The sequence below is a fragment of the Cnephaeus nilssonii genome (genome assembly GCF_951640355.1).
Source record: "Cnephaeus nilssonii genome assembly, chromosome: 16".
NCBI lineage: Eukaryota > Metazoa > Chordata > Mammalia > Chiroptera > Vespertilionidae > Cnephaeus > Cnephaeus nilssonii.
Genome location: NC_137087.1, coordinates 500,512 through 524,431, shown reverse-complemented (window position 1 = coordinate 524,431; position 23,920 = coordinate 500,512).

Below are 23,920 nucleotides of genomic sequence, written 5' to 3'. Positions count from 1 at the left end.
ATTCACAATGATAACCTAGGTTAATATCTAAGAAAGTGCTTCAAACACTCGGAATACGTGAATAAAGGGCCTTAATATCTGTAACACATTGTTTCCTGACAAGGAAATCGTGTTCAAAGAACATAGAACCGAGTTGGATACTGGTTACATTTATTATTCCGGGACAATGAGTTGGCGATTTTGAAAGAAGCCTGGTTAGGCCATTAAACCGGATGTGATGACGTCACCAAGGGGGAGGGGCCACGTGGGCAGGCTTAATTGATCCCAGGTGATAATGATTTGGCCAGGGGACCAGCTGGGAGTGATGACGTCATCGAGATTAGTTCTGGTATTAGGGTTAGAGAATTGGGGCTCTGTTCATGGTTAGGGTTAGGATAAGGTTTTGGGCTAGGTAGCTTTCAGGCACAGGTGTGGGCTAGGTTTAGGGTTTGGGTTAGAGGGTTAGGGACAGGGTTACGGTCACAGTGTAGTAATGTTGGCTATTCACAATGAATGAGCTTCAAACACTCGACAATTTGGTGTGTAGCACTCAGAACTTACGACTCCAGACTAGGGAAATATTTAGAAATGTGATTCACACAATAGGAATACATATTCCAATAGACTGAATATCTGAACAGCACAATTTTGTCACTGGGAAATCTTGTTCAAACAGCTGAGAAGCGAGTGTGACACTGTTTACATTTATTTTTCCCGTCAAAAGGAGTTGGCGTTTTCGGGAAAAGGTTTTGGTGAAACACTGAAAAACTCATGTTCCTAGAGCTATCGAACAGTATGAAAGTATTGAGACCACTATGAAATAAAAATGTTAGTTAGGCTAGGGTTCCAAGTAATGTTTTACTGTGCCTTTAAAAAGCCGATATGACACCCGTGTTAAAATGAAAAGTCTCATTGCTCAAAACAACAGACCAGGGGAATGGCAGATTGTCTCTAGAACTCCTGGAATACGTTTCAGATCCCGAACATCTCTACTGAATTTTAAAATACTGAGAATTTGTATCCAAAGCGCTGTGAAATGTAGGATAGACTGTCAAGTGGTAATAATGTTGAAAGTGCTGGTATATTTGTAAAAAAGGTTGTTTTACCAAATTAGAATTCACAATGAAAAGGCTTGAGACACTGGAAGATAGAGACTCCAACTCGGGAAATTCACAATGATCACCTAGGTTAATATCTAAGAAAGTGCTTCAAACGCTAGGAATACGTGAATAAAGGGCCTTAATATCTGTAACACATTGTTTCCTGACAAGGAAATCGTGTTCAAAGAACATAGAACCGAGTTGGATACTGGTTACATTTATTATTCTGGGACAATGAGTTGACGATTTTGAAAGAAGCCTGGTTAGGCCATTAAACCGGATGTGATGACGTCACCAAGTGGGAGGGGCCACGTGGGCAGGCTTAATTGATCCCAGGTGATAATGATTTGGCCAGGGGACCAGCTGGGAGTGATGACGTCATCGAGATTAGTTCTGGTATTAGGGTTAGAGAATTGGGGCTCTGTTCATGGTTAGGGTTAGGATAAGGTTTTGGGCTAGGTAGCTTTCAGGCACAGGTGTGGGCTAGGTTTAGGGTTTGGGTTAGAGGGTTAGGGACAGGGTTATGGTCACAGTTTAGTAATGTTGGCTATTCACAATGAATGAGCTTCAATCACTGGACAATTTGGTGTGTAGCACTCAGAACTTACGACTCCAGACTAGGGAAATATTTAGAAATGTGCTTCACACAATAGGAATACATATTCCAATAGACTGAATATCTGAACAGCACAATTTTGTCACTGGGAAATCTTGTTCAAACAGCTGAGAAGCGAGTGTGACACTGTTTACATTTATTTTTCCCGTCTAAAGGAGTTGGCGTTTTCGGGAAAAGGTTTTGGTGAAAAACTCATTTTCCTAGAGCTATCGAACAGTATGAAAGTATTGAGAACACTATGAAATAAAAATGTTAGTTAGGCTAGGGTTCCAAGTAATGTTTTACTGTGCCTTTAAAAAGCCGGTATGACACCCGTGTTAAAATGAAAAGTCTCATTGCTCAAAACAACAGACCAGGGGAATGGCAGTGTGTCTCTAGAACTCCTGGAATACGTTTCAGAACCCGAACATCTCTACTGAATTTTAAAATACTGAGAATTTGTATCCAAAGCGCTGTGAAAGGTAGGATAGACTGTCAAGTGGTAATAATGTTGAAAGTGCTGGTATATTTGTGAAAAAGGTTGTTTTACCAAATTAGAATTCACAATGAAAAAGCTTGAGACACTGGAAGAGAGAGTCTCCAACTCGGGAAATTCACAATGATAACCTAGGTTAATATCTAAGAAAGTGCTTCAAACACTCGGAATACGTGAATAAAGGGCCTTAATATCTGTAACACATTGTTTCCTGACAAGGAAATCGTGTTCAAAGAACATAGAACCGAGTTGGATACTGGTTACATTTATTATTCCGGGACAATGAGTTGGCGATTTTGAAAGAAGCCTGGTTAGGCTATTAAACTGGATGTGATGACGTCACCAAGGGGGAGGGGCCACGTGGGCAGGCTTAATTGATCCCAGGTGATAATGATTTGGCCAGGGGACCAGCTGGGAGTGATGACGTCATCGAGATTAGTTCTGGTATTAGGGTTAGAGAATTGGGGCTCTGTTCATGGTTAGGGTTAGGATAAGGTTTTGGGCTAGGTAGCGTTCAGGCTCAGGTGTGGGCTAGGTTTAGGGTTTGGGTTAGAGGGTTAGGGACAGGGTTACGGTCACAGTTTAGTAATGTTGGCTATTCACAATGAATGAGCTTCAATCACTGGACAATTTGGTGTGTAGCACTCAGAACTTACGACTCCAGACTAGGGAAATATTTAGAAATGTGATTCACACAATAGGAATACATATTCCAATAGACTGAATATCTGAACAGCACAATTTTGTCACTGGGAAATCTTGTTCAAACAGCTGAGAAGCGAGTGTGACACTGTTTACATTTATTTTTCCCGTCAAAAAGAGTTGGCGTTTTCGGGAAAAGGATTTGGTGAAACACTGAAAAACTCATTTTCCTAGAGCTATCGAACAGTATGAAAGTATTGAGAACAGTATGAAATAAAAATGTTAGTTAGGCTAGGGTTCCAAGTAATGTTTTACTGTGCCTTTAAAAAGCCGGTATGACACCCGTGTTAAAATGAAAAGTCTCATTGCTCAAAACAACAGACCAGGGGAATGGCAGAGTGTCTCTAGAACTCCTGGAATACGTTTCAGAACCCGAACATCTCTACTGAATTTTAAAATACTGAGAATTTGTATCCAAAGCGCTGTGAAAGGTAGGATAGACTGTCAAGTGGTAATAATGTTGAAAGTGCTGGTATATTTGTAAAAAAGGTTGTTTTACCAAATTAGATTTCACAATGAAAAAGCTTGAGACACTGGAAGAGAGAGACTCCAACTCGGGAAATTCACAATGATAACCTAGGTTAATATCTAAGAAAGTGCTTCAAACACTAGGAATACGTGAATAAAGGGCCTTAATATCTGTAACACATTGTTTCCTGACAAGGAAATCGTGTTCAAAGAACATAGAACCGAGTTGGATACTGGTTACATTTATTATTCCGGGACAATGAGTTGGCGATTTTGAAAGAAGCCTGGTTAGGCCATTAAACCGGATGTGATGACGTCACCAAGGGGGAGGGGCCACGTGGGCAGGCTTAATTGATCCCAGGTGATAAGGATTTGTCCAGGGGACCAGCTGGGAGTGATGACATCATTGAGATTAGTTCTGGTATTAGGGTTAGAGAATTGGGGCTCTGTTCATGGTTAGGGTTAGGATAAGGTTTTGGGCTAGGTAGCGTTCAGGCTCAGGTGTGGGCTAGGTTTAGGGTTTGGGTTAGAGGGTTAGGGACAGGGTTACGGTCACAGTGTAGTAATGTTGGCTATTCACAATGAATGAACTTCAAACACTCGACAATTTGGTGTGTAGCACTCAGAACTTACGACTCCAGACTAGGGAAATATTTAGAAATGTGCTTCACACAATAGGAATACATATTCCAATAGACTGAATATCTGAACAGCACAATTTTATCACTGGGAAATCTTGTTCAAACAGCTGAGAAGCGAGTGTGACACTTTTTACATTTATTTTTCCCGTCAAAAGGAGTTGGCGTTTTCGGGAAAAGGTTTTGGTGAAACACTGAAAAACTCATTTTCCTAGAGCTATCGAACAGTATGAAAGTATTGAGAACACTATGAAATAAAAATGTTAGTTAGGCTAGGGTTCCAAGTAATGTTTTACTGTGCCTTTAAAAAACCGGTATGACACCCGTGTGAAAATGAAAAGTCTCATTGCTCAAAACAACAGACCAGGGGAATGGCAGAGTGTCTCTAGAACTCCTGGAATACGTTTCAGAACCCGAACATCTCTACTGAATTTTAAAATACTGAGAATTTGTATCCAAAGCGCTGTGAAAGGTAGGATAGACTGTCAAGTGGTAATAATGTTGAAAGTGCTGGTATATTTGTAAAAAAGGTTGTTTTACCAAATTAGAATACACAATGAAAAAGCTTGAGACACTGGAAGAGAGAGTCTCCAACTCGGGAAATTCACAATGATAACCTAGGTTAATATCTAAGAAAGTGCTTCAAACACTAGGAATACGTGAATAAAGGGCCTTAATATCTGTAACACATTGTTTCCTGACAAGGAAATCGTGTTCAAAGAACATAGAACCTAGTTGGATACTGGTTACATTTATTATTCTGGGACAATGAGTTGACGATTTTGAAAGAAGCCTGGTTAGGCCATTAAACCGGATGTGATGACGTCACCAAGTGGGAGGGGCCACGTGGGCAGGCTTAATTGATCCCAGGTGATAATGATTTGGCCAGGGGACCAGCTGGGAGTGATGACGTCATCGAGATTAGTTCTGGTATTAGGGTTAGAGAATTGGGGCTCTGTTCATGGTTAGGGTTAGGATAAGGTTTTGGGCTAGGTAGCTTTCAGGCACAGGTGTGGGCTAGGTTTAGGGTTTGGGTTAGAGGGTTAGGGACAGGGTTACGGTCACAGTGTAGTAATGTTGGCTATTCACAATGAATGAGCTTCAATCACTGGACAATTTGGTGTGTAGCACTCAGAACTTACGACTCCAGACTAGGGAAATATTTAGAAATGTGCTTCACACAATAGGAATACATATTCCAATAGACTGAATATCTGAACAGCACAATTTTGTCACTGGGAAATCTTGTTCAAACAGCTGAGAAGCGAGTGTGACACTGTTTACATTTATTTTTCCCGTCAAAAGGAGTTGGCGTTTTCGGGAAAAGGTTTTGGTGAAAAACTCATTTTCCTAGAGCTATCGAACAGTATGAAAGTATTGAGAACACTATGAAATAAAAATGTTAGTTAGGCTAGGGTTCCAAGTAATGTTTTACTGTGCCTTTAAAAAGCCGGTATGACACCCGTGTTAAAATGAAAAGTCTCATTGCTCAAAACAACAGACCAGGGGAATGGCAGTGTGTCTCTAGAACTCCTGGAATACGTTTCAGAACCCGAACATCTCTACTGAATTTTAAAATACTGAGAATTTGTATCCAAAGCGCTGTGAAAGGTAGGATAGACTGTCAAGTGGTAATAATGTTGAAAGTGCTGGTATATTTGTGAAAAAGGTTGTTTTACCAAATTAGAATTCACAATGAAAAAGCTTGAGACACTGGAAGAGAGAGTCTCCAACTCGGGAAATTCACAATGATAACCTAGGTTAATATCTAAGAAAGTGCTTCAAACACTCGGAATACGTGAATAAAGGGCCTTAATATCTGTAACACATTGTTTCCTGACAAGGAAATCGTGTTCAAAGAACATAGAACCGAGTTGGATACTGGTTACATTTATTATTCCGGGACAATGAGTTGGCGATTTTGAAAGAAGCCTGGTTAGGCCATTAAACCGGATGTGATGACGTCACCAAGGGGGAGGGGCCACGTGGGCAGGCTTAATTGATCTCAGGTGATAATGATTTGGCCAGGGGACCAGCTGGGAGTGATGACGTCATCGAGATTAGTTCTGGTATTAGGGTTAGAGAATTGGGGCTCTGTTCATGGTTAGGGTTAGGATAAGGTTTTGGGCTAGGTAGCTTTCAGGCACAGGTGTGGGCTAGGTTTAGGGTTTGGGTTAGAGGGTTAGGGACAGGGTTACGGTCACAGTGTAGTAATGTTGGCTATTCACAATGAATGAGCTTCAAACACTCGACAATTTGGTGTGTAGCACTCAGAACTTACGACTCCAGACTAGGGAAATATTTAGAAATGTGATTCACACAATAGGAATACATATTCCAATAGACTGAATATCTGAACAGCACAATTTTGTCACTGGGAAATCTTGTTCAAACAGCTGAGAAGCGAGTGTGACACTGTTTACATTTATTTTTCCCGTCAAAAGGAGTTGGCGTTTTCGGGAAAAGGTTTTGGTGAAACACTGAAAAACTCATGTTCCTAGAGCTATCGAACAGTATGAAAGTATTGAGACCACTATGAAATAAAAATGTTAGTTAGGCTAGGGTTCCAAGTAATGTTTTACTGTGCCTTTAAAAAGCCGATATGACACCCGTGTTAAAATGAAAAGTCTCATTGCTCAAAACAACAGACCAGGGGAATGGCAGATTGTCTCTAGAACTCCTGGAATACGTTTCAGATCCCGAACATCTCTACTGAATTTTAAAATACTGAGAATTTGTATCCAAAGCGCTGTGAAAGGTAGGATAGACTGTCAAGTGGTAATAATGTTGAAAGTGCTGGTATATTTGTAAAAAAGGTTGTTTTACCAAATTAGAATTCACAATGAAAAGGCTTGAGACACTGGAAGATAGAGACTCCAACTCGGGAAATTCACAATGATCACCTAGGTTAATATCTAAGAAAGTGCTTCAAACGCTAGGAATACGTGAATAAAGGGCCTTAATATCTGTAACACATTCTTTCCTGACAAGGAAATCATGTTCAAAGAACATAGAACCGAGTTGGATACTGGTTCCATTTATTATTCCGGGAAAATGAGTTGGCGATTTTGATAGAAGCCTGGTTAGGCCATTAAACCGGATGTGATGACGTCACAAAGGGGGAGGGGCCACGTGGGAAGGCTTAATTGATCCCAGGTGATAATGATTTGGCCAGGGGACCAGCTGGGAGTGATGACGTCATCCAGATTAGTTCTGGTATTAGGGTTAGAGAATTGGGGCTCTGTTCATGGTTAGGGTTAGGATAAGGTTTTGGGCTAGGTAGCTTTCAGGCACAGGTGTGGGCTAGGTTTAGGGTTTGGGTTAGAGGGTTAGGGACAGGGTTACGGTCACAGTTTAGTAATGTTGGCTATTCACAATGAATGAGCTTCAATCACTGGACAATTTGGTGTGTAGCACTCAGAACTTACGACTCCAGACTAGGGAAATATTTAGAAATGTGCTTCACACAATAGGAATACATATTCCAATAGACTGAATATCTGAACAGCACAATTTTGTCACTGGGAAATCTTGTTCAAACAGCTGAGAAGCGAGTGTGACACTGTTTACATTTATTTTTCCCGTCAAAAGGAGTTGGCGTTTTCGGGAAAAGGTTTTGGTGAAAAACTCATTTTCCTAGAGCTATCGAACAGTATGAAAGTATTGAGAACACTATGAAATAAAAATGTTAGTTAGGCTAGGGTTCCAAGTAATGTTTTACTGTGCCTTTAAAAAGCCGGTATGACACCCGTGTTAAAATGAAAAGTCTCATTGCTCAAAACAACAGACCAGGGGAATGGCAGTGTGTCTCTAGAACTCCTGGAATACGTTTCAGAACCCGAACATCTCTACTGAATTTTAAAATACTGAGAATTTGTATCCAAAGCGCTGTGAAAGGTAGGATAGACTGTCAAGTGGTAATAATGTTGAAAGTGCTGGTATATTTGTGAAAAAGGTTGTTTTACCAAATTAGAATTCACAATGAAAAAGCTTGAGACACTGGAAGAGAGAGTCTCCAACTCGGGAAATTCACAATGATAACCTAGGTTAATATCTAAGAAAGTGCTTCAAACACTCGGAATACGTGAATAAAGGGCCTTAATATCTGTAACACATTGTTTCCTGACAAGGAAATCGTGTTCAAAGAACATAGAACCGAGTTGGATACTGGTTACATTTATTATTCCGGGACAATGAGTTGGCGATTTTGAAAGAAGCCTGGTTAGGCTATTAAACTGGATGTGATGACGTCACCAAGGGGGAGGGGCCACGTGGGAAGGCTTAATTGATCCCAGGTGATAATGATTTGGCCAGGGGACCAGCTGGGAGTGATGACGTCATCGAGATTAGTTCTGGTATTAGGGTTAGAGAATTGGGGCTCTGTTCATGGTTAGGGTTAGGATAAGGTTTTGGGCTAGGTAGCTTTCAGGCACAGGTGTGGGCTAGGTTTAGGGTTTGGGTTAGAGGGTTAGGGACAGGGTTACGGTCACAGTGTAGTAATGTTGGCTATTCACAATGAATGAGCTTCAAACACTCGACAATTTGGTGTGTAGCACTCAGAACTTACGACTCCAGACTAGGGAAATATTTAGAAATGTGATTCACACAATAGGAATACATATTCCAATAGACTGAATATCTGAACAGCACAATTTTGTCACTGGGAAATCTTGTTCAAACAGCTGAGAAGCGAGTGTGACACTGTTTACATTTATTTTTCCCGTCAAAAGGAGTTGGCGTTTTCGGGAAAAGGTTTTGGTGAAACACTGAAAAACTCATGTTCCTAGAGCTATCGAACAGTATGAAAGTATTGAGACCACTATGAAATAAAAATGTTAGTTAGGCTAGGGTTCCAAGTAATGTTTTACTGTGCCTTTAAAAAGCCGATATGACACCCGTGTTAAAATGAAAAGTCTCATTGCTCAAAACAACAGACCAGGGGAATGGCAGATTGTCTCTAGAACTCCTGGAATACGTTTCAGATCCCGAACATCTCTACTGAATTTTAAAATACTGAGAATTTGTATCCAAAGCGCTGTGAAAGGTAGGATAGACTGTCAAGTGGTAATAATGTTGAAAGTGCTGGTATATTTGTAAAAAAGGTTGTTTTACCAAATTAGAATTCACAATGAAAAGGCTTGAGACACTGGAAGATAGAGACTCCAACTCGGGAAATTCACAATGATCACCTAGGTTAATATCTAAGAAAGTGCTTCAAACGCTAGGAATACGTGAATAAAGGGCCTTAATATCTGTAACACATTCTTTCCTGACAAGGAAATCATGTTCAAAGAACATAGAACCGAGTTGGATACTGGTTACATTTATTATTCCGGGAAAATGAGTTGGCGATTTTGATAGAAGCCTGGTTAGGCCATTAACCCGGATGTGATGACGTCACAAAGGGGGAGGGGCCACGTGGGAAGGCTTAATTGATCCCAGGTGATAATGATTTGGCCAGGGGACCAGCTGGGAGTGATGACGTCATCGAGATTAGTTCTGGTATTAGGGTTAGAGAATTGGGGCTCTGTTCATGGTTAGGGTTAGGATAAGGTTTTGGGCTAGGTAGCTTTCGGGCACAGGTGTGGGCTAGGTTTAGGGTTTGGGTTAGAGGGTTAGGGACAGGGTTACGGTCACAGTTTAGTAATGTTGGCTATTCACAATGAATGAGCTTCAATCACTGGACAATTTGGTGTGTAGCACTCAGAACTTACGACTCCAGACTAGGGAAATATTTAGAAATGTGCTTCACACAATAGGAATACATATTCCAATAGACTGAATATCTGAACAGCACAATTTTGTCACTGGGAAATCTTGTTCAAACAGCTGAGAAGCGAGTGTGACACTGTTTACATTTATTTTTCCCGTCAAAAGGAGTTGGCGTTTTCGGGAAAAGGTTTTGGTGAAAAACTCATTTTCCTAGAGCTATCGAACAGTATGAAAGTATTGAGAACACTATGAAATAAAAATGTTAGTTAGGCTAGGGTTCCAAGTAATGTTTTACTGTGCCTTTAAAAAGCCGGTATGACACCCGTGTTAAAATGAAAAGTCTCATTGCTCAAAACAACAGACCAGGGGAATGGCAGTGTGTCTCTAGAACTCCTGGAATACGTTTCAGAACCCGAACATCTCTACTGAATTTTAAAATACTGAGAATTTGTATCCAAAGCGCTGTGAAAGGTAGGATAGACTGTCAAGTGGTAATAATGTTGAAAGTGCTGGTATATTTGTGAAAAAGGTTGTTTTACCAAATTAGAATTCACAATGAAAAAGCTTGAGACACTGGAAGAGAGAGTCTCCAACTCGGGAAATTCACAATGATAACCTAGGTTAATATCTAAGAAAGTGCTTCAAACACTCGGAATACGTGAATAAAGGGCCTTAATATCTGTAACACATTGTTTCCTGACAAGGAAATCGTGTTCAAAGAACATAGAACCGAGTTGGATACTGGTTACATTTATTATTCCGGGACAATGAGTTGGCGATTTTGAAAGAAGCCTGGTTAGGCTATTAAACTGGATGTGATGACGTCACCAAGGGGGAGGGGCCACGTGGGAAGGCTTAATTGATCCCAGGTGATAATGATTTGGCCAGGGGACCAGCTGGGAGTGATGACGTCATCGAGATTAGTTCTGGTATTAGGGTTAGAGAATTGGGGCTCTGTTCATGGTTAGGGTTAGGATAAGGTTTTGGGCTAGGTAGCTTTCAGGCACAGGTGTGGGCTAGGTTTAGGGTTTGGGTTAGAGGGTTAGGGACAGGGTTACGGTCACAGTGTAGTAATGTTGGCTATTCACAATGAATGAGCTTCAAACACTCGACAATTTGGTGTGTAGCACTCAGAACTTACGACTCCAGACTAGGGAAATATTTAGAAATGTGATTCACACAATAGGAATACATATTCCAATAGACTGAATATCTGAACAGCACAATTTTGTCACTGGGAAATCTTGTTCAAACAGCTGAGAAGCGAGTGTGACACTGTTTACATTTATTTTTCCCGTCAAAAGGAGTTGGCGTTTTCGGGAAAAGGTTTTGGTGAAACACTGAAAAACTCATGTTCCTAGAGCTATCGAACAGTATGAAAGTATTGAGACCACTATGAAATAAAAATGTTAGTTAGGCTAGGGTTCCAAGTAATGTTTTACTGTGCCTTTAAAAAGCCGATATGACACCCGTGTTAAAATGAAAAGTCTCATTGCTCAAAACAACAGACCAGGGGAATGGCAGATTGTCTCTAGAACTCCTGGAATACGTTTCAGATCCCGAACATCTCTACTGAATTTTAAAATACTGAGAATTTGTATCCAAAGCGCTGTGAAAGGTAGGATAGACTGTCAAGTGGTAATAATGTTGAAAGTGCTGGTATATTTGTAAAAAAGGTTGTTTTACCAAATTAGAATTCACAATGAAAAGGCTTGAGACACTGGAAGATAGAGACTCCAACTCGGGAAATTCACAATGATCACCTAGGTTAATATCTAAGAAAGTGCTTCAAACGCTAGGAATACGTGAATAAAGGGCCTTAATATCTGTAACACATTCTTTCCTGACAAGGAAATCATGTTCAAAGAACATAGAACCGAGTTGGATACTGGTTCCATTTATTATTCCGGGAAAATGAGTTGGCGATTTTGATAGAAGCCTGGTTAGGCCATTAAACCGGATGTGATGACGTCACAAAGGGGGAGGGGCCACGTGGGAAGGCTTAATTGATCCCAGGTGATAATGATTTGGCCAGGGGACCAGCTGGGAGTGATGACGTCATCCAGATTAGTTCTGGTATTAGGGTTAGAGAATTGGGGCTCTGTTCATGGTTAGGGTTAGGATAAGGTTTTGGGCTAGGTAGCTTTCGGGCACAGGTGTGGGCTAGGTTTAGGGTTTGGGTTAGAGGGTTAGGGACAGGGTTACGGTCACAGTTTAGTAATGTTGGCTATTCACAATGAATGAGCTTCAATCACTGGACAATTTGGTGTGTAGCACTCAGAACTTACGACTCCAGACTAGGGAAATATTTAGAAATGTGCTTCACACAATAGGAATACATATTCCAATAGACTGAATATCTGAACAGCACAATTTTGTCACTGGGAAATCTTGTTCAAACAGCTGAGAAGCGAGTGTGACACTGTTTACATTTATTTTTCCCGTCAAAAGGAGTTGGCGTTTTCGGGAAAAGGTTTTGGTGAAAAACTCATTTTCCTAGAGCTATCGAACAGTATGAAAGTATTGAGAACACTATGAAATAAAAATGTTAGTTAGGCTAGGGTTCCAAGTAATGTTTTACTGTGCCTTTAAAAAGCCGGTATGACACCCGTGTTAAAATGAAAAGTCTCATTGCTCAAAACAACAGACCAGGGGAATGGCAGTGTGTCTCTAGAACTCCTGGAATACGTTTCAGAACCCGAACATCTCTACTGAATTTTAAAATACTGAGAATTTGTATCCAAAGCGCTGTGAAAGGTAGGATAGACTGTCAAGTGGTAATAATGTTGAAAGTGCTGGTATATTTGTGAAAAAGGTTGTTTTACCAAATTAGAATTCACAATGAAAAAGCTTGAGACACTGGAAGAGAGAGTCTCCAACTCGGGAAATTCACAATGATAACCTAGGTTAATATCTAAGAAAGTGCTTCAAACACTCGGAATACGTGAATAAAGGGCCTTAATATCTGTAACACATTGTTTCCTGACAAGGAAATCGTGTTCAAAGAACATAGAACCGAGTTGGATACTGGTTACATTTATTATTCCGGGACAATGAGTTGGCGATTTTGAAAGAAGCCTGGTTAGGCTATTAAACTGGATGTGATGACGTCACCAAGGGGGAGGGGCCACGTGGGAAGGCTTAATTGATCCCAGGTGATAATGATTTGGCCAGGGGACCAGCTGGGAGTGATGACGTCATCGAGATTAGTTCTGGTATTAGGGTTAGAGAATTGGGGCTCTGTTCATGGTTAGGGTTAGGATAAGGTTTTGGGCTAGGTAGCTTTCAGGCACAGGTGTGGGCTAGGTTTAGGGTTTGGGTTAGAGGGTTAGGGACAGGGTTACGGTCACAGTGTAGTAATGTTGGCTATTCACAATGAATGAGCTTCAAACACTCGACAATTTGGTGTGTAGCACTCAGAACTTACGACTCCAGACTAGGGAAATATTTAGAAATGTGATTCACACAATAGGAATACATATTCCAATAGACTGAATATCTGAACAGCACAATTTTGTCACTGGGAAATCTTGTTCAAACAGCTGAGAAGCGAGTGTGACACTGTTTACATTTATTTTTCCCGTCAAAAGGAGTTGGCGTTTTCGGGAAAAGGTTTTGGTGAAACACTGAAAAACTCATGTTCCTAGAGCTATCGAACAGTATGAAAGTATTGAGACCACTATGAAATAAAAATGTTAGTTAGGCTAGGGTTCCAAGTAATGTTTTACTGTGCCTTTAAAAAGCCGATATGACACCCGTGTTAAAATGAAAAGTCTCATTGCTCAAAACAACAGACCAGGGGAATGGCAGATTGTCTCTAGAACTCCTGGAATACGTTTCAGATCCCGAACATCTCTACTGAATTTTAAAATACTGAGAATTTGTATCCAAAGCGCTGTGAAAGGTAGGATAGACTGTCAAGTGGTAATAATGTTGAAAGTGCTGGTATATTTGTAAAAAAGGTTGTTTTACCAAATTAGAATTCACAATGAAAAGGCTTGAGACACTGGAAGATAGAGACTCCAACTCGGGAAATTCACAATGATCACCTAGGTTAATATCTAAGAAAGTGCTTCAAACGCTAGGAATACGTGAATAAAGGGCCTTAATATCTGTAACACATTCTTTCCTGACAAGGAAATCATGTTCAAAGAACATAGAACCGAGTTGGATACTGGTTACATTTATTATTCCGGGAAAATGAGTTGGCGATTTTGATAGAAGCCTGGTTAGGCCATTAACCCGGATGTGATGACGTCACAAAGGGGGAGGGGCCACGTGGGAAGGCTTAATTGATCCCAGGTGATAATGATTTGGCCAGGGGACCAGCTGGGAGTGATGACGTCATCGAGATTAGTTCTGGTATTAGGGTTAGAGAATTGGGGCTCTGTTCATGGTTAGGGTTAGGATAAGGTTTTGGGCTAGGTAGCTTTCGGGCACAGGTGTGGGCTAGGTTTAGGGTTTGGGTTAGAGGGTTAGGGACAGGGTTACGGTCACAGTTTAGTAATGTTGGCTATTCACAATGAATGAGCTTCAATCACTGGACAATTTGGTGTGTAGCACTCAGAACTTACGACTCCAGACTAGGGAAATATTTAGAAATGTGCTTCACACAATAGGAATACATATTCCAATAGACTGAATATCTGAACAGCACAATTTTGTCACTGGGAAATCTTGTTCAAACAGCTGAGAAGCGAGTGTGACACTGTTTACATTTATTTTTCCCGTCAAAAGGAGTTGGCGTTTTCGGGAAAAGGTTTTGGTGAAAAACTCATTTTCCTAGAGCTATCGAACAGTATGAAAGTATTGAGAACACTATGAAATAAAAATGTTAGTTAGGCTAGGGTTCCAAGTAATGTTTTACTGTGCCTTTAAAAAGCCGGTATGACACCCGTGTTAAAATGAAAAGTCTCATTGCTCAAAACAACAGACCAGGGGAATGGCAGTGTGTCTCTAGAACTCCTGGAATACGTTTCAGAACCCGAACATCTCTACTGAATTTTAAAATACTGAGAATTTGTATCCAAAGCGCTGTGAAAGGTAGGATAGACTGTCAAGTGGTAATAATGTTGAAAGTGCTGGTATATTTGTGAAAAAGGTTGTTTTACCAAATTAGAATTCACAATGAAAAAGCTTGAGACACTGGAAGAGAGAGTCTCCAACTCGGGAAATTCACAATGATAACCTAGGTTAATATCTAAGAAAGTGCTTCAAACACTCGGAATACGTGAATAAAGGGCCTTAATATCTGTAACACATTGTTTCCTGACAAGGAAATCGTGTTCAAAGAACATAGAACCGAGTTGGATACTGGTTACATTTATTATTCCGGGACAATGAGTTGGCGATTTTGAAAGAAGCCTGGTTAGGCTATTAAACTGGATGTGATGACGTCACCAAGGGGGAGGGGCCACGTGGGAAGGCTTAATTGATCCCAGGTGATAATGATTTGGCCAGGGGACCAGCTGGGAGTGATGACGTCATCGAGATTAGTTCTGGTATTAGGGTTAGAGAATTGGGGCTCTGTTCATGGTTAGGGTTAGGATAAGGTTTTGGGCTAGGTAGCTTTCAGGCACAGGTGTGGGCTAGGTTTAGGGTTTGGGTTAGAGGGTTAGGGACAGGGTTACGGTCACAGTGTAGTAATGTTGGCTATTCACAATGAATGAGCTTCAAACACTCGACAATTTGGTGTGTAGCACTCAGAACTTACGACTCCAGACTAGGGAAATATTTAGAAATGTGATTCACACAATAGGAATACATATTCCAATAGACTGAATATCTGAACAGCACAATTTTGTCACTGGGAAATCTTGTTCAAACAGCTGAGAAGCGAGTGTGACACTGTTTACATTTATTTTTCCCGTCAAAAGGAGTTGGCGTTTTCGGGAAAAGGTTTTGGTGAAACACTGAAAAACTCATGTTCCTAGAGCTATCGAACAGTATGAAAGTATTGAGACCACTATGAAATAAAAATGTTAGTTAGGCTAGGGTTCCAAGTAATGTTTTACTGTGCCTTTAAAAAGCCGATATGACACCCGTGTTAAAATGAAAAGTCTCATTGCTCAAAACAACAGACCAGGGGAATGGCAGATTGTCTCTAGAACTCCTGGAATACGTTTCAGATCCCGAACATCTCTACTGAATTTTAAAATACTGAGAATTTGTATCCGAAGCGCTGTGAAAGGTAGGATAGACTGTCAAGTGGTAATAATGTTGAAAGTGCTGGTATATTTGTAAAAAAGGTTGTTTTACCAAATTAGAATTCACAATGAAAAGGCTTGAGACACTGGAAGATAGAGACTCCAACTCGGGAAATTCACAATGATCACCTAGGTTAATATCTAAGAAAGTGCTTCAAACGCTAGGAATACGTGAATAAAGGGCCTTAATATCTGTAACACATTCTTTCCTGACAAGGAAATCATGTTCAAAGAACATAGAACCGAGTTGGATACTGGTTACATTTATTATTCCGGGAAAATGAGTTGGCGATTTTGAAAGAAGCCTGGTTAGGCCATTAAACCGGATGTGATGACGTCACAAAGGGGGAGGGGCCACGTGGGAAGGCTTAATTGATCCCAGGTGATAATGATTTGGCCAGGGGACCAGCTGGGAGTGATGACGTCATCGAGTGTATAAAGTTGTTTCTACATGTGGTGAAGTCCCACAAGTAGAAAAGAAGTCCCATTATAGGAAACAGCTAGAAATCAGTAGTCATTCAGAGCAAATACTAATGAATATCACATAATAGAGAGAGGACAAGTGTAAAAGACATAAAAATGTATGTCTCTAGTCTAGAAAGGATGTTGTACACTGCAGAAATCCTTGAAATAGAGTTAGTTCACATGAAACCAGTGTTTCAAACCACCAGAATTCACTGAAAAGTAGTATTTAACTGTAAAACAGTTGTAAGACAAGTTTATATAGCTTCGGAAGTCCAGAGAAGAGTGCATAAAGTTGTTTCTACATGTGGTGAAGTCCCACAAGTAGAGCAGAAGGCCCATTATGGGAAACAGCTAGAAATCAGTAGTCATTCAGAGCAAATACTAATGAATATCACAGAATAGTGAGAGAACCAGTGTAAAAGACATCAAAATGTAAGTCTCTAGTCTAGAAAGGATGTTGTACACTGCAGAAATCCTTGAAATAGAGTTAGTTCACATGAAACCAGTGTTTGAAACCACTAGAATTCACTGAAAAGTAGTATTCAACTGTAAAACATTGAAAGACAAGTGTATATAGCTTCTCAAGTTCAGAGAAGAGTGTATAAAGTTATTTCTACATGTGGTGAAGTCCCACAAGGAGAAAAGAAGGCCCATTATAGGAAACAGCTAGAAATTTGTAGTCATTCAGAGCAAATACTAATGAATATCACAGAATAGTGAGAGAACAAGTGTAAAAGACAGCAAAATGTAATCTCTAGTCTAGAGATGATGTTGTACACTGCACAAATGCTTGAAATAGAGTTAGTTCACATGAAACCAGTGTTTCAAACCACCAGAATTCACTGAAAAGTAGTACTCAACTGTAAAACAGTTGAAAGACAAGTGTATATAGCTTCTCAAGTTCAGAGAAGAGTGTATAAAGTTGTTTCTACATGTGGTGAAGTCCCACAAGTAGAAAAGAAGGCCCATTATAGGAAACAGCTAGAAATCAGTAGTCATTCAGAGCAAATACTAATGAATATCACATAATAGAGAGAAAACAACTGTAAAAGACATCAAAATGTAAGTCTCTAGTCTAGAAAGGATGTTGTACACTGCAGAAATCCTTGAAATAGAGTTAGTTCACATGAAATCAGTGTTTCAAACAACCAGAATTCACTGAAAAGTAGTATTCAACTGTAAAACAGTTGTAAGACAAGTTTATATAGCTTCGCAAGTCCAGAGAAGAGTGTATAAAGTTGTTCCTTCATGTGGTGAAGTCCCACAAGTAGAGCAGAAGGCCCATTATTGGAAACAGCTAGAAATCAGTAGTAATTCAGAGGAAATACTAATGAATATCACATAAGAGAGAGAGAACAAGTGTAAAAGACATCAAAATGTAAGTTTCTAGTCAAGAAAGGATGTTATACACTGCAGAAATCCTTGAAATAGAGTTAGTTCACATGAAACCAGTGTTTTAAACCACCAGAATAAACTGAAAAGTAGTATTCAACTGTAAAACATTGAAAGACAAGTGTATATAGCTTCTCAAGTTCAGAGAAGAGTGTATAAAGTTATTTCTACATGTGGTGAAGTCCCACAAGGAGAAAAGAAGGCCCATTATAGGAAACAGCTAGAAATCTGTAGTCATTCAGAGCAAATACTAATGAATATCACAGAATAGTGAGAGAACAAGTGTAAAAGACAGCAAAATGTAAGTCTCTAGTCTAGAGATGATGTTGTACACTGCACAAATGCTTGAAATAGAGTTAGTTCACATGAAACCAGTGTTTGAAACCACCAGAATTCACTGAAAAGTAGTATTCAACTGTAAAACAGTTGAAAGACAAGTGTATATAGCTTCTCAAGTTCAGAGAAGAGTGTATAAAGTTGTTTCTACAAGTGGTGAAGTCCCACAAGTAGAAAAGAAGGCCCATTATAGGAAACAGCTAGAAATCTGTAGTCATTCAGAGCAAATACTAATGAATATCACAGAATAGTGAGAAAACAAGTGTAAAAGACATCAAAATGAAAGTGTCTTGTCTAGAAAGGATGTTGTACACTGCAGAAATCCTTGAAATAGAGTTAGTTCACATGAAACCAGTGTTTCAAACCACCAGAATTCACTGAAAAGTAGTACTCAACTGTAAAACAGTTGAAAGACAAGTGTATATAGCTTCTCAAGTTCAGAGAAGAGTGTATAAAGTTGTTTCTACATGTGGTGAAGTCCCACAAGTAGAAAAGAAGGCCCATTATAGGAAACAGCTAGAAATCAGTAGTCATTCAGAGCAAATACTAATGAATATCACATAATAGAGAGAGAACAACTGTAAAAGACATCAAAATGTAAGTCTCTAGTCTAGAAAGGATGTTGTACACTGCAGAAATCCTTGAAATAGAGTTAGTTCACATGAAATCAGTGTTTCAAACCACCAGAATTCACTGAAAAGTAGTATTCAACTGTAAAACAGTTGAAAGACAAGTGTATATAGCTTCGCAAGTCCAGATAAGAGTGTATAAAGTTGTTTCTACATTTGGTCAAGTCCCACAAGTAGAGCAGAAGGCCCATTAAAGGACAGAGCAAGAAAGCAGCAGTAATTCAGAGCAAATACAAATGAATATCAAAGACTTAAGATAGAACAAGTGGAAAAGACATCAAAATGTAAGTCTCTAGTCTAGAAAGGATGTTGTACACTGCAGAAATCCTTGAAATAGAGTTAGTTCACATAAAACCAGTGTTTCAAACCACCAGAATTCACTGAAAAATAGTATTCAACTATAAAACAGTTGAAAGACAAGTGTATATAGCTTCTCAAGTTCAGAAAGTGTGTATGAAGTTGTTTCTACATGTGGTGAAGTCCCAAAAGTAGACCAAAGGCCCATTATAAGACACTGCAAGAAAGCAGTAGTAATTCAGATCAAATCCTAATGAATATCAAAGAATACTGAGAGAACAAGTGTAAAAGACATCAGATTGTAAGTCTCTAGTCTAGAAAGGATGTTGTACACTGCAGAAATCCTGGAAATAGAATTAGTTCACATGAAACCAGTGTTTGAAACCACCAGAATTCACTGAAAACTAGTATTCAACTGTAAAACAGTTGAAAGACAAGTGTATATAGCTTCTCAAGTTCAGAGAAGAGTGTATAATGTTGTTTGTACTTGTGGAGAAGTCCCACAAGTAGAGCAGAAGGCCCATTATAGGACACAGCTAGAAATCAGTAGTAATTCAGAGCAAATACTAATGAATATCACAGAATAGTGAGAGAACAAGTGTAAAAGACAGCAAAATGTAAGTCTCTAGTCTAGAAAGGAAGTTATACACTACAGAAATCCTTGAAATAGAGTTAGTTCACATGAACCCAGTGTTTTAAACCACCAGAATAAACTGAAAAGTAGTATTCAACTGTAAAACATTGAAAGACAAATGTATATAGCTTCGCAAGTCCAGAGAAGTGTGTATAAAGTTGTTTCTACATGTGGTGAAGTCCCACAAGTAGAGTAGAAGGCCCATTATAGGAAACAGCTAGAAATCAGTAGTAATTCAGAGGAAATACTAATGAATATCATAGAATTGTGTGAGAACAAGTGTAAAAGACATCAAAATGTAAGTTTCTAGTCTAGAAAGGATGTTATACACTACAGAAATCCTTGAAAAGAGTTACTTCACAATAAAACAGAGTTTCAACCCACTAGAATTCCCTGAAAAGTAGTATTCAACTGTAAAATATTTGAATGACAAGTGTATATAGCATCTCAAGTTCAGAGAAGAGTGTATAAAGGTGTTTCTACATGTGGTGAATCCCACAAGTAGAAAAGAAGGCCCATTATAGGAAACAGCTAGAAATCAGTAGTCATTCAGAGCAAATACTAATGAATAACAGAGAATAGTGAGAGAACAAGTGTAAAAGACATTAAAATGTAAGTCCCTAGTCTAGAAAGGATGTTGTACACTGCAGAAATCCTTGAAATAGAGTTAGTTCACATGAAATCAGTGTTTCAAACCACCAGAATTCACTGAAAAGTAGAAGAGTGTATAAAGTTGTTTCTACAAGTGGTGAAGTCCCACAAGTAGAAAAGAAGGCCCATTATAGGAAACAGCTAGAAAAGTGTGTATGAAGTTGTTTCTACATGTGGTGAAGTCCCAAAAGTAGACCAGAATGCACTAGAAGAAAGCAGTAGTAATTCAGAGCAAATCCTAATGAATATCACAGAATAGTGAGAGAACAAGTGTAAAAGACATCAGAATGTAAGTCTCTAGTCTAGAAAGGATGTTGTACACTGCAGAAATCCTGGAAATAGAATTAGTTCACATGAAACCAGTGTTTGAAACCACCAGAATTCACTGAAAACTAGTATTCAACTGTAAAACAGTTGAAAGACAAGTGTATATAGCTTCTCAAGTTCAGAGAAGAGTGTATAATGTTGTTTGTACTTGTGGAGAAGTCCCACAAGTAGAGCAGAAGGCCCATTATAGGACACAGCTAGAAATCAGTAGTAATTCAAAGCAAATACTAATGAATATCACAGAATAGTGATAGAACAAGTGTAAAAGACAGCAAAATGTAAGTCTCTAGTCTAGAAAGGATGTTATACACTACAGAAATCCTTGAAATAGAGTTAGTTCACATGAACCCAGTGTTTTAAACCACCAGAATAAACTGAAAAGTAGTATTCAACTGTAAAACATTGAAAGACAAATGTATATAGCTTCTCAAGTTCAGAGAAGAGTGTATAAAGTTGTTTTTACATGTGGTGAAGTCCCACAAGTATACCAGAAGGCCCATTATAGGACACAGCTAGAAATCAGTAGTCATTCAGAGCAAATACTAATGAATATCACAGAATAGTGAGAGAACAAGTGTAAAAGACATCAAAATGTAAGTCTCTAGTCTAGAAATAAAGTTGTACACTGCAGAAATCCTGGAAATAGAGTTAGTTCACATGAAACCAGTGTTTCAAACCACCAGAATACACTGAAAAGTAGTATTTAACTGTAAAACAGTTGAAAGACAACTTTATAGAGCTTCGCAAGTCCAGAGAAGAGTGTATAAAGTTGTTTCTACATGTGGTGAAGTCCCACAAGTAGAGCAGAAGGCCCATTATAGGAAACAGCTAGAAATCAGTAGTCATTCAGAGCAAATACTAATGAATATCACATAATAGAGAGAGAACAACTGTAAAAGACATGAAAATGTAAGTCTCTAGTCTAGAAAGGATGTTGTACACTGCACAAATCCTTGAAATAGAGTTAGTTCACATGAAACCAGTGTTTCAAACCACCAGAATTCACTGAAAAGTAGTATTTAACTGTAAAACTGTAGTAAGACAAGTATATATAGCTTCGCAAGTCCAGAGAAGAGTGTATAAAGTTGTTTCTACATGTGGTGAAGTCCCACAAGTAGAGCAGAAGGCCCATTATGGGAAACAGCTAGAAATCAGTAGTCATTCAGAGCAAATACTAATGAATATCACAGAATAGTGAGAGAACCAGTGTAAAACACATCAAAATGTAAGTCTCTAGTCTAGAAAGGATGTTGTACACTGCACAAATCCTTGAAATAGAGTTAGTTCACATGAAACCAGTGTTTCAAACCACCAGAATTCACTGAAAAGTAGTATTTAACTGTAAAACTGTTGTAAGACAAGTTTATATAGCTTCGCAAGTCCAGAGAAGAGTGTATAAAGTTGTTTCTACATGTGGTGAAGTCCCACAAGTAGAGCAGAAGGCCCATTATTGGAAACAGCTAGAAATCAGTAGTAATTCAGAGGAAATACTAATGAATATCACATAAGAGAGAGAGAACAAGTGTAAAAGACATCAAAATGTAAGTTTCTATTATAGAAAGAATGTTTTACACTACACAAATCCTTGAAATAGAGTTATTTCACAAGAAAACAGTGTTTCAACCCACTAGAATTCACTGAAAAGTAGTATTTATCTGTAAAACTGTTGTAAGAAAAGTTTATATAGCTTCGCAAGTCCAGAGAAGAGTGTATAAAGTTGTTTCTACATATGGTGAAGTCCCACAAGTAGAGTAGAAGGCCCATTATAGGAAACAGCTAGAAAGCAGTAGTAATTCAGAGCAAATACTAATGAATATCATTGAATTGTGTGAGAAGAAGTGGAAAACCATGAAAATGTAAGTCTCTAGTCTAGAAAGGATGTTGTACACTGCAGAAATCCTTGAAATAGAGTTAGTTCACATGAAATCAGTGTTTCAAACCACCAGAATTCACTGAAAAGTAGTATTCAACTGTAAAACAGTTGTAAGACAAGTTTATATAGCTTCGCAAGTCCAGAGAAGAGTGTATAAAGTTGTTCCTACATGTGGAGAAGTCCCACAAGTAGAGCAGAAGGCCCATTATTGGAAACAGCTAGAAATCAGTAGTAATTCAGAGGAAATACTAATGAATATCACATAAGAGAGAGAGAACAAGTGTAAAAGACATCAAAATGTAAGTTTCTAGTCAAGAAAGGATGTTATACACTGCAGAAATCCTTGAAATAGAGTTAGTTCACATGAAACCAGTGTTTTAAACCACCAGAATAAACTGAAAAGTAGTATTCAACTGTAAAACATTGAAAGACAAGTGTATATAGCTTCTCAAGTTCAGAGAAGAGTGTATAAAGTTATTTCTACATGTGGTGAAGTCCCACAAGGAGAAAAGAAGGCCCATTATAGGAAACAGCTAGAAATCTGTAGTCATTCAGAGCAAATACTAATGAATATCACAGAATAGTGAGAGAACAAGTGTAAAAGACAGCAAAATGTAAGTCTCTAGTCTAGAGATGATGTTGTACACTGCACAAATGCTTGAAATAGAGTTAGTTCACATGAAACCAGTGTTTGAAACCACCAGAATTCACTGAAAAGTAGTATTCAACTGTAAAACAGTTGAAAGACAAGTGTATATAGCTTCTCAAGTTCAGAGAAGAGTGTATAAAGTTGTTTCTACATGTGGTGAAGTCCCACAAGTAGAGCAGAAGGCCCATTATTGGAAACAGCTAGAAATCAGTAGTAATTCAGAGGAAATACTAATGAATATCACATAAGAGAGAGAGAACAAGTGTAAAAGACATCAAAATGTAAGTTTCTATTATAGAAAGAATGTTTTACACTACACAAATCCTTGAAATAGAGTTATTTCACAAGAAAACAGTGTTTCAACCCACTAGAATTCACTGAAAAGTAGTATTTATCTGTAAAACTGTTGTAAGAAAAGTTTATATAGCTTCGCAAGTCCAGAGAAGAGTGTATAAAGTTGTTTCTACATATGGTGAAGTCCCACAAGTAGAGTAGAAGGCCCATTATAGGAAACAGCTAGAAAGCAGTAGTAATTCAGAGCAAATACTAATGAATATCATTGAATTGTGTGAGAAGAAGTGGAAAACCATGAAAATGTAAGTCTCTAGTCTAGAAAGGATGTTGTACACTGCAGAAATCCTTGAAATAGAGTTAGTTCACATGAAATCAGTGTTTCAAACCACCAGAATTCACTGAAAAGTAGTATTCAACTGTAAAACAGTTGTAAGACAAGTTTATATAGCTTCGCAAGTCCAGAGAAGAGTGTATAAA